Here is a 10,677-nt window from a genome sequence, read left to right as displayed (position 1 = left end):
CCAAACCCAGGTGATCCCACTGGTATTGGTAATACTGGTGACATCATTGCCAGCATCGGGGCAGCATAACAAGAAACCAACAGCTGGCTGGTGAAATTACAGTAATAGCCACTATCTACTAGGTAGTGTTACCCTGACCCTGCTTACCCTCCAATGTGCTTGCCATGGTTCTTTTCTCTTCATGGGTGCAGTCTCCTTACTTAGACATAAAACCGATGTGCTTTAACTACCTTCTCTACTCAGAGGGGTCCCTTTCTTGGTCTTCAGCCCTGGCCTCTCTCCCACCCAAGATGTCTGCAAGATCTACAAGATCTCCAGAAAGGCAAGTCCAGAGATGACCACATATATTGCCATTTCCTAAACCTGTTCCCTTCCTGCAAACTCAGTTCTTCCCACTACACCTCCCAGACTTGGAAAAGTCAATGTGATAGGGCAGGCCCCCTTACTGGAGGAATGTCTACTTCTTGCTCTTTGGATGTTACTGCTTCTGTGTCATGTGACGCTACATGTGATACATTGGGTGCGTCCTCCGAAAAAGATACGTTGAAGCCCTAACCCCACGGTACCTGTAACTCAGACCTTGCTTGGAAATGGGGTCTCTGAAGTGGTGAGATCATCTTAGAGTAGGTAGGTCTTAATCAAGTCTGAGTGATGTCTTTATAAAGGGAACTTGTGCTTCTTGGGTGGCCTTGAGTCGGTTCTGACGGTGAAAGACCCCAGGTGCAGCAGAAAGAAACACTGCTCGGCCGTGCGCTCTCTGCACAATTGTTATCTTGGAGACCACTGTATCCATCCCTCTGCATAAAGGTCTTCTACAAGAAGAGAGACAAGGGAAAGAGAAGGTGGCTGTGTGCCAACCGAGGAGTTGTGGAGGCTATCGGAAGCTAGGGAGACACGCAGGGAACTACACATAGAAACTGGGCCTGTCTAGCACATTGATTGGCCTCCAGAACCAGCAGACAAGAAATGCTTGTGCTTAGAAGCTACCCGCTCTGTGGAAACCAGCACACGGGGAGCCAAACGGACAAGAGCTCTAACCTGATCTCTTCTGGACAGGAGAGGGACACAGGGTCTTGAGGCAGGCAGGTATTTTGAGGAAATCAGGGAAACAAGAAGAAAGCAGGAAGGATGACATCTGACAGTGGCTCACATCTCCTCATGCAGCGCTGTGGTTAAGCACTACTTCCCCAGGATGCCCTCATCCTCACAACAAGCCCATGAAGGAGAGACAATGGCGGTGGAGGTGGGGTGGGGTGCATCCTCGTTTTATAGATGAGAAGGTTTAGGGAGGTGAGCTACATAACCCAAGATCATCCCTTGTTATACAGACTGACTTGTGTCTCTCTGAACCACGTGCTGGAATCCGAAAGAAGGCTTCCTTTGCTATGCTAATGAGACCAAAGGTAGGGTGTGGCCCAATCACTTGAGTGATAGTCAAAACCGGTCACACCTGGGCAAATGTGGACTCACTCTGGAGAAGGCAAACACGAGCATCCCAAGAAGGAAGGGATACCCAGGGCAAATTATAAGTAAGGAATCAGTATGGTGAAGACCCTGATTTGTCACCTCCAGAATGGTGAAAAAATAAATTTCTGATCTTTAAAGCCACCCTCTTGTGGCCTTCATGTGAGGTGAAGTCAGTGGTTCTCAACCTTCCTAATGCCATGACCCTTTCATACACTTCATGCTGTGGTGACCCCCGGACCATAAAATTATTTTCATTGCTACTTTATTCTGCTGTCATTTTGCTACTGTTCTGAATCCGGCGACCCCTGTAAAAGGATTATTCGACCCCCAAAGGGGTCACGACCCACAGGTTGAGAACCGCTGGGTTAAGTGCTTGGCTGCCAGCGAAAAGGTTGGCGGTACAGCCTCACCAGTGGGTCATCAGGAGAAAGACCTAGCAATCTGCTCCCATGGAGACCACAGCCTAGGAAGCCCCATGGGTAAGGTGACCAGATTTTAACATTGGTAAAGTGGGACACCATTGCCCGGAGGGGCAGGGGGGTGTTCTTGATTAAAAATTTGGTCTATATCGTTTTGCTGCCACTACAAACTATAAATAATATGAGTACTGTCTGCTAAATTCAAGAAAATTTATGTATTCATGAAATAAATAACTTACCTAAATTATCTGAATAGCTGATTTGTTGACATCACTTGTTTAACTAGCACTAGCACGCAGTACGATGTGTATCGTCTGAGAGACAGTTACAAAATGTTTTCGTTGTTGCCAATGCCAAAAAAATGCCATTGTTCATTAAGTCCCAAACAATGGTGGTCGGATTCTAACAACTGATCAACAATGCGAACTTTGATAAGCAGTTCTCGATAATCAGTTCTCAACAATTGTTATTATTAAAGCTTAACATTATAAAATTAACAAAAAATATAAAACTCATATCCTGGCGAAATAGCCACATGGCAGCCGAAAACCGTATATTCCCTTCCCGTTCTCCCGCCGTTCCCCAGCTTGTCGTGCATTCTTTAAAAAAATCAGGACTTTTTTAAACCGCCGCGGGATGCGAGACAACTTGTTAAAAATCTGGACTGTCACGCCAAAAGCAGGACGTCTGGTCACTTTACCCATGGGGCTGCTCCACTCTGTCACGTGGGCTCGCTAGGAGTCTAAAGTGCCCTTAAAGGCACTTAGCCACGTGATATCCACAACTATAATCACAAACATCCAGGTCCAACGAAAGCTGGAACAGTTCTACGTAGGAGTGACAAGATACCCACTCTCACTTCTCAGCACAGTAGCAGCACTAGGAAGCACTAGGGCACCCTGGGAGTGGTGGATCTGAGCGACTCCTCCCACCTCTGGGAGGCAGTGGTGAGTGGAGAGCCTGAGACCTGGGAGCTGGAGAAGGGCTGCAGCCTGGGCTGTTTCTGTGCTCCTCGCCCTCTGTTTTCTACTTGTTCTCCTGGATCATGAAGGAAGCCGCCCTGGCAGCACAGTCAGTGGGTTACTCTTGGGCTGCTAACTGCAGTGCGAACCTGCACCCATCAGAATTTACAGACTTGGGAACCCCAGGGAGCAGATACTCTCGGCCCTGTAGGGTCGCTATGAGTCAGAATAACTTGATGGCAGCGGGCATCATTCAGGGATCTATCTGAGAAAGTCAATGCCTGTCAATGCCATGCTTCAGGGCCAAAAGGGAGGTATTGTGTCATTCAAAAGGACTTTGGATGACATGATCTAGGGTTCCTCCATTGCCCCTACTCCCCACCCCTCCATCCCCGCTACTCCACCCCAGGGAAAGCACTAACTCTGGAATTCAAACAAACAGAACCAGTAGGAAAGGCAGCATGGGGAATTGGAAAGGGCACTTGACTTAGAGAAAAACAGATGTAGGCCTTAATAGTATATAACCTTGAGAAAGTCACCACCTTGCTGACCCTCAGTTTCCTTCACTGGAAAATGCTAGAATGCTACCTACCTCGCAGGGTAGACATGAAAATTAAGAGTGACCACAGATGTGAAATCATGTCATGAACAATACATTGCTGTGTAACTGTAAGACTCTACAATTACACACCAGAGGGAAGAGGCAGGCAGGCATGTGTGTGAGTGAGATGCCGCCTCCTCTCCATCTGCTCCATCTCTTCCCCAGTCGCTCAGGGAGGAATTACTGAGTAGCCACTCCGTGCTGGACACAATTCTGGACCACTAGGGATATAGCACTGGACAAAACAAATACAAATCCCTGCCTCATGTCCTCAGGATCATGGAGTCAAAATCAACTCGATGGCACTGATTTGAATTGAGAGTCCTCAGATTCTAGTAGAGAAAGGCAGAGAGCAAACAAGCAGGGAATTACACACTACAGTGGCATCCCTGATAAGGTGACCCATGGGTGGATTCTTGTGGGAATGAGGGCACCAACTCTGTTGATATCTGGAGCAAGAATATTCAAGTGGAGAGCAGAGCTGTGCTCAGGCCTTGAGAGGGAGCACTCCTGCCGGGTTACAGCAACAGCAAGGAGGCCAGTGATACTGCCAGGCATCAAAAGGGCACTCTCTTTTATCCCATGAGATAGGAGTCACCGCAGGGTGCTGAGCTGAGAACTGGCATGATCTGATCTAAGCCTTTACAAATCATGCTGGGGTGAGACTCCTCTGTAATGTGGAGGTCAGACACAGGGGAAGAGATCCCTGCAATAACCCAAGGAGAAGCCCTTCAAAAATCAAGGCCAGGGAGCACGGCGCTTCCTTTGCCCACCAAATCCCATTCTCTGAATTTCTGAGAGATGATGACTAACTTCTTCATTTCTGAAACCAGACTACTCAAATCCCAAGAAGTAACTGGACGAAGATTATTCAAAATGTTATCAACAAAACAAGAACTCTACCATCACCATCCCCCACACCCCATTGCCATCAATATACCCTGATTCTTAGCCCAGGAGTCTCTTAAGAGTGTTTTGGTTACAGCTGAAAATCTGGAGCTCAAGGGTGAGATCTGAGCTGGAGATACAATTTGGGGGTGTCATCCTGTCCGCATGGTATTTATAATCATGAGCCTAGACGAGATTACCAAGGGAGTGAACACGGGGAGACCCTTGATATTCCAATGTTTCATGACTGAGAAGATAAGAAGGAACCTGCAACAGAGACTAAGATGAAGAGGTGATTAAGGACCGCCAGCAGAGAACAGTGTTCCAGAAACCAAGAGAAAAATGTGTTTCCAGGAACTAGAAATTATCAACTATGTCAAAAGCTGCCGTGAGAAGTCCTGAAACAGTAGGGCTGAGAATATATACACGTGATGTCATTGGTGACCCTTGGCAAAATGGCTTGAGAGAGCATTTTTGGAATGGGTTCATGAGAAAATGGGGAAAGAGGAGTTGGGAGACAGCAAGTGTAGATAACTCTTCTGAGTTATATATCTTGGCTGACCCTGAGCCATCCAGTGGATCCGGGCCTTCCACCTATCCTTGTCCTTCTCTCTTCCATTGTCCACTTCTCCTCTGACCTTCCCGCACCAAAAAATGAGAGAGAAAAGAAATGAAAACCTGCTTGTTTCATCTTTCATTCCCTCAAGGGTTACTTTTCTTCTAATAAACCGATATGCATTGGGGAAGTACTGAGAGTTGCTTGGTGCATTGCTGTGTATTTTTACACCCTCTGACAGAGAAGCCTTTTCCCAGAGCAAAACATGGCAGTTACAGATTGAAAGGGAGAAACACATCGAACCAGGGACATCACATTGTCCCCTTTCATTATACTCCAACACCTACTTTCTATGTGCACAACTTACAAATCTGAAATTTCCCGCTTTGAAATTAATTTTCATCCTGAAGAAAGGGTACATTAATATCACTGCTAGATCTAGGCTACCCAAGGGGATGTATCAGGGCATACAGGTGGATCTGTCTCCATAAGCTGTGAGCCATTCTAAGTACTGTGCTAAGTGCCAGTCAAAGTGGGCTTCCCTTGTCTATAAATCCTCTATGGCAGCCTTCATTTGAACAAGGTTCTCAGTGGGTTCTCTTAGGACAATGGCTCCCAACCTTCCTCGTGCCGTGACCCTTTAATACAGTTCCTTGTGGGGTGGTGACCCCCCACCCATGAAAGTATTTTCGTTGCTCCTTCGTCACTGTCATTTTACTACTGTTCTGAATCAGGCAACCCCTGTGAAAGGGTCAACTGACCCCCAAGGGGGTCGCGACCCATAGGTAGAGAACCGCTGTCTTAGGGGGATAATCAAGGCCAACTGCATTTCCAGCCTGTGGGCTGAGGACTGCTTGTCCCCTAGAGCTCGTTCCAGCCAGGCTGGGCCGCAGGCGGCCCTGATCCAGATTTCCTCTTTGGATAAGTCCGCGAAGTGAAGACTTTGAAGAACAGTACTGATGCTACTCTGGTGCAGAATTAAATAATTTTCCATCCATCGAAAAGACTTTGTCATGATCATAAAACTGTGCACACGAGGCAAACCACGACCCGTCAAATAAAATAATAAAACAGTAAGGGGATTGTGAGCTCTACATGTACAGCCGGAGTAAGGCAAGGAAGTCTCACTGCTCATATCCACAGTTTACCCCTCCTGGTAGGCTGGCCGCAGAGTCAGTGCTCCGTAGCTCACAAGGCAGACAGAGATCACCTGCAAGAGGATGCCAGAACCAGAGGATCCTGGAAGCACCTGGAGGAAGGAAGCTTTCATCCGCCCTTCTTGAGAATGGAGGGGCAACAATTGAGCGTGCCCTTTGCTGTCGTCACAGACGTGTCATTCGGATGACTCCGTTCAAGTGGCCCTTCAGCACTCGCAAGGAAGCCTCTTCCCTCTCAAATGCATTTGCTTCACAGAAGCTAGTGGACGTCCTGCAAGTTTTATTAATGATGTGAATCGATCAGTGGTAGTGCCCCAACCCCAAGACCTGTTACCTTATGAAAGGTGGCAGAAGCCGGAGATGGCCAAGGAGGAGAGAAGTTGGGGGAGGCCCCTGGATGCCAAACAACTGAAGACAAATGGGAGAGGTATTAAGAAGTGGGGACAACCACCCACCGCAGACCAAGTCAGGCAGTGCAAGAGGAAATAGGGGGCCGGGCTGGTAAATAACGGGAGTGCATTACCCCTTCTCATTGCAGCAGAGCCTAGCTGCAATCATTCAGCCCACTGAGGGAAACTAGCTAACCACTTCTAGAGGCTTCAAATCCAAGATGGATTTCTGGCAGTGGTCTTTGTCTGCAACTTTTAAAAAAATGTGTACAGGAATGAACTCCCACGTGGACTGCATCTGAAGGGAAGCGCAATGGACCAGGGCAGAAAGAGCGGGCTCGGTCAGAACCCGATCACAGTCTCAGTGAGGCTGGGCCAGTTCCCTGTCACCGCTAAACTTCCTTTCTTCCCTAAGAGTCAACGATGCTTCTCGGAGACCAGTTGCCTTCCCTGGCTGGTCCGTTTCCTAAAGGGGCTTCCTTTCTGGTCCAACTCACTGCAGCTGAAGAGGAGAAGAAACCTTTTTATTAAAAGCCTAAAGAATCAACAGCAGACATGTTTTCATTTGTACAATACCATCGCTAGAAGAGCTACGTAATTCAACACAAGTGTTTGTGGTACTGATTAAGGGAATTGATATATTTACTAGTAATATTTTCAGACAAAATTTATAAGTGTGGGGCCGGGCCTGCACCTTTTCAGGAGCATTTCTGTATGCATTAAATAAGGACTTGATTTACGACTCTCATTCTTTTGCCTTAATAATGTGCAATTTTTCCATACCGAGCTGGCCTCTCCTTCGCTCCGCGTCCTAATTTCCCCTTGTCAGAGAGCTTTTTAAGGGCGTCTCTATTGTTCTCAGCTAATTTTAACACTAAATTAAAACGCTCATATGGTGGTGATTTTAAGCCATTTTACTTCATATGCCAAAAGGTACCTCCTAAGCGACTTCCATCATAATTGTTACCATCGTTACAATAAGGTTTTCATATAGAATCGCTTTGCAACCTCAAAGCACTCTATAAAGACCACACTTTGAAACGATGTTCTCTCAAAACATACCCCATACATTAGGTAAGAGGTCGCTGACCCCATCTTACTGACTTAAGAGTCATGAGGACACAACTTCCCACTGGACTCCAAGGACATACTGTCATTTAAGTCCTAAATCTAATAATCGGATGTTGTTCCAGAGGGTTACCCTCTTTGCCGTCTTTTCTTTTTTTAATCCCAAGTTTTCTAAAATCATCTGGGAAGTAATAGATCATATTTAATTGTTCAGCCTTTTATGCAGTGCTTTCAGAATCGCTTATGATTTGTGGTCTGGCTCTAGTTCAGCATTAGCCAGCACTCGGTTTATTTCATCAGCACAGTATCAAAGCTTCCTCACTTTAGTCAGAAACTGAAATAATAGCTTTAAGTTTCTCCTTCCTGTCAAGGAACTGGTCATTAATGAGATTTGCCATATTTTTAAATGACTCTATGTGCCCCCCATAGCAGCTGCATATGTAATCCTTGCATTTCTTTAGCACAGGCGTCCTCTCCAACTTGTCCTGTGCCCAAGACAGGATCCGCCGCCCCGACAACCTGACTTGCCTTCAGGGTCCGTAACTAGGTTGTGAAGAGAATCAGCCAGCTCGCCCCTGGTCCACTGGGCAGAGCCTGTGAAACTTCACATCATGCGCTCTCATGTCATCTCTCCTGGGAAGTTTTTATGCAGCCAGGGGAGGAGGGAAGAGCTAAGACAGTCACACAATCCTAAAATGTTTCTAAGCAAGTACCTTCCAAACACAAAACCCATCAGACGGAGAAAAGCTCTTTCGTCGGGGAAATCAGAGACATGATAAATGCCTAGAGTAACCTGAGCTCTTGCCTGGCGTTTGTCCGCACTTTCTGAAGCCCAACTGCAGCATTGGTTTGTGGAATTCGCACACAGGGCCTTGCAATCCGGTGCCCAGAAATCCTGAGGCCCCCTTCCGCCCTTGCCAGCCTTCGCCTGACCTCCAGCAAGCGCCTCAGCTGGAGGGAACCAAGGGACTCCCACCGCTGCCCACCCCTCACACTGACTCACAGCAAGCCGCCCCACTCCCCAGAGAATGATGTGGACTGGAGGCCGGTTGTATGAAACATTACTACTCAGGGAAGACTATAATATACAATGAGATTAATCCTCCCCATGACTTCTAAGGCTCAGGTTAAGCTCCAAACTTGAGCGCTTACTCCTTTCTCTGGACTTAACTCACTTGCAAGTTAAAGAGAAGCACACGACTATGGTTGTCTTCCCCTACTAAAACACTGACTTTTGATGTTTTTATCATTTTTTTCCCCCTCCCTTGTTTGCTAACGCTACTCACTTACACTACAAAAATGCTTTAGGTGCCCATACTAAAACAGTATTGTGAACTATTTGGCTCAAATTAAGTGAATCACCTAATTCAAACAAGAAGGACACTTTAGCAAGTGGCAACGTTCCAAATGCCTGTCTCCAAAGTTTCAAAATAATTGACCTAAGTGAGATTTTTTTTAAATGAAGGTTTTTCACTACCAAGAGTATTTTTTTCTTGTTAATATGAAAAGCTGATGTTAAAATTCCTTTGAAACTGTGTAAGAGCCCCAAACAGCGAAGCCCCAATTCTTGAAGGTTTGCTTCAGCAGGGTCCATCAAGCCTTACCATAAAGCTTTCATAAATAAGGGGATGTAATATTAAGCACAAATAAATCTCCTCTCCAAGAAAGCCAGAGAGCTGCACATGTAAACCCTGATGCTTGGTATATGCAGAAGTGCATACTACACATGAGCTGCTGACAGGCTAGTGGTCTTTTCACCACATAGTTCAAGGACAAGTACGGAAAGATGAAATCAGAACCCTTCCCAAATAAAGCCCAGGTGGAATCAAAGACTGGAAAAATCATAAAGGATTAAAAGATGAAATGGAAATAACAAATGTTGGTGAGGATAGAGGACATAGGAACCCTTATCCACTGCACGGCGCCCTGCTGGCAGAGTAGGTTACACGTTGGGCTGCTCACCGTGAGGTCAGTGGTTCAAAGTCACCAGCAACCCTGCTCAAAAGATGAACCTTCATACTCCCATAAAGATGTCATCTCAGAAAACCGTGGGAGGCGTTTGACTGTTACACAGGTCACTATGGGTCAGAATTGACTTGATGGCGGTGAGATTTTTGTTTGTTCAGTATCCATTGCTGGTGGGAATGCAAAATGGTACCACCATTGTGGAAACATGTAGTGTTTTTCAAAAACCAAGAACAGAACTACCATTGGACTCAGCAATTCCAAACGATTTGGAAGCAGAGACTTAAACCTATACTTGTACACAAGGTTCAAAGAGGTAGAATCCATCTAAACGTTCACCAACGAATGAATGGCTACACAAAGCAGGGCACATACATTAAAATGAACTACTACTATGGATGGATGCTTGGGTACATGCTACACTATGGAGATTGAGGATATTATGCTGAATAAAATATAGCAATCTCAGGACAAATATTATCTGACCTCATGTATACAGAAAGACAAGAACAGAGAATATATATTCTAGTTTATTAGTGGTTACCAGGGAAAGGAGGGCAGGGGGAGGTGCTTATGTTTATAATGATTAAAAATAATCACATTAAGAGGAATGCAAAAACTGGGCATATACTCAGAAGAGGCAAGAAACAAACCACTGCTAGACATCTGTGCTCCAATGTTCATCGCGGCACAGTTCACAATCGCAAGGAGTTGAAACAACCCAAATGTCCATCAACAGACGACTGGATCAAAAAACAGTGGTACATACATACAATGGAGTACTACACATCCCTTAAAAAGCAGCGATGAACGCATGAAGCACATTGCCGCATGGGAAGAACTGGAGGAAGTCCTGCTAAGCAAAGTAAGCCAAGCACAAGAGGACAAGTACAACATGAGTCCACTGAGATAAGGTTAAAAAAATGGGACATAGGGGCAAAGCTACTATATACATACATTCCTGGGATGAGGTACAGGTATTATGGTAGGGGCCAAACCCAATCCAGGGATGCATACGGCAGCCAACCAAATAGGAGGGGAAAGAAAGAAAAAAAAAGACATGGGTAGCGGGGAGCAGGGCACCATCCCACCCAAGCAGAGGGTATGTTTTTATCTCCACAGGAGAGGGATAGACCAGGCTTCAACGTGATGCGCCAAGACGTGAATACAACTTATGGGCAAGTACCAGGGAACCAATAATAGAG

The sequence above is a fragment of the Echinops telfairi genome, unplaced genomic scaffold (genome assembly GCF_000313985.2).
Source record: "Echinops telfairi isolate 266 unplaced genomic scaffold, ASM31398v2 ScPeMD7_8;HRSCAF=38, whole genome shotgun sequence".
In the NCBI taxonomy this organism is placed as follows: Eukaryota; Metazoa; Chordata; class Mammalia; order Afrosoricida; family Tenrecidae; genus Echinops; species Echinops telfairi.
The sequence above is the reverse complement of the archived record's forward strand: the minus strand, read 5'-3'. Positions refer to the sequence as shown.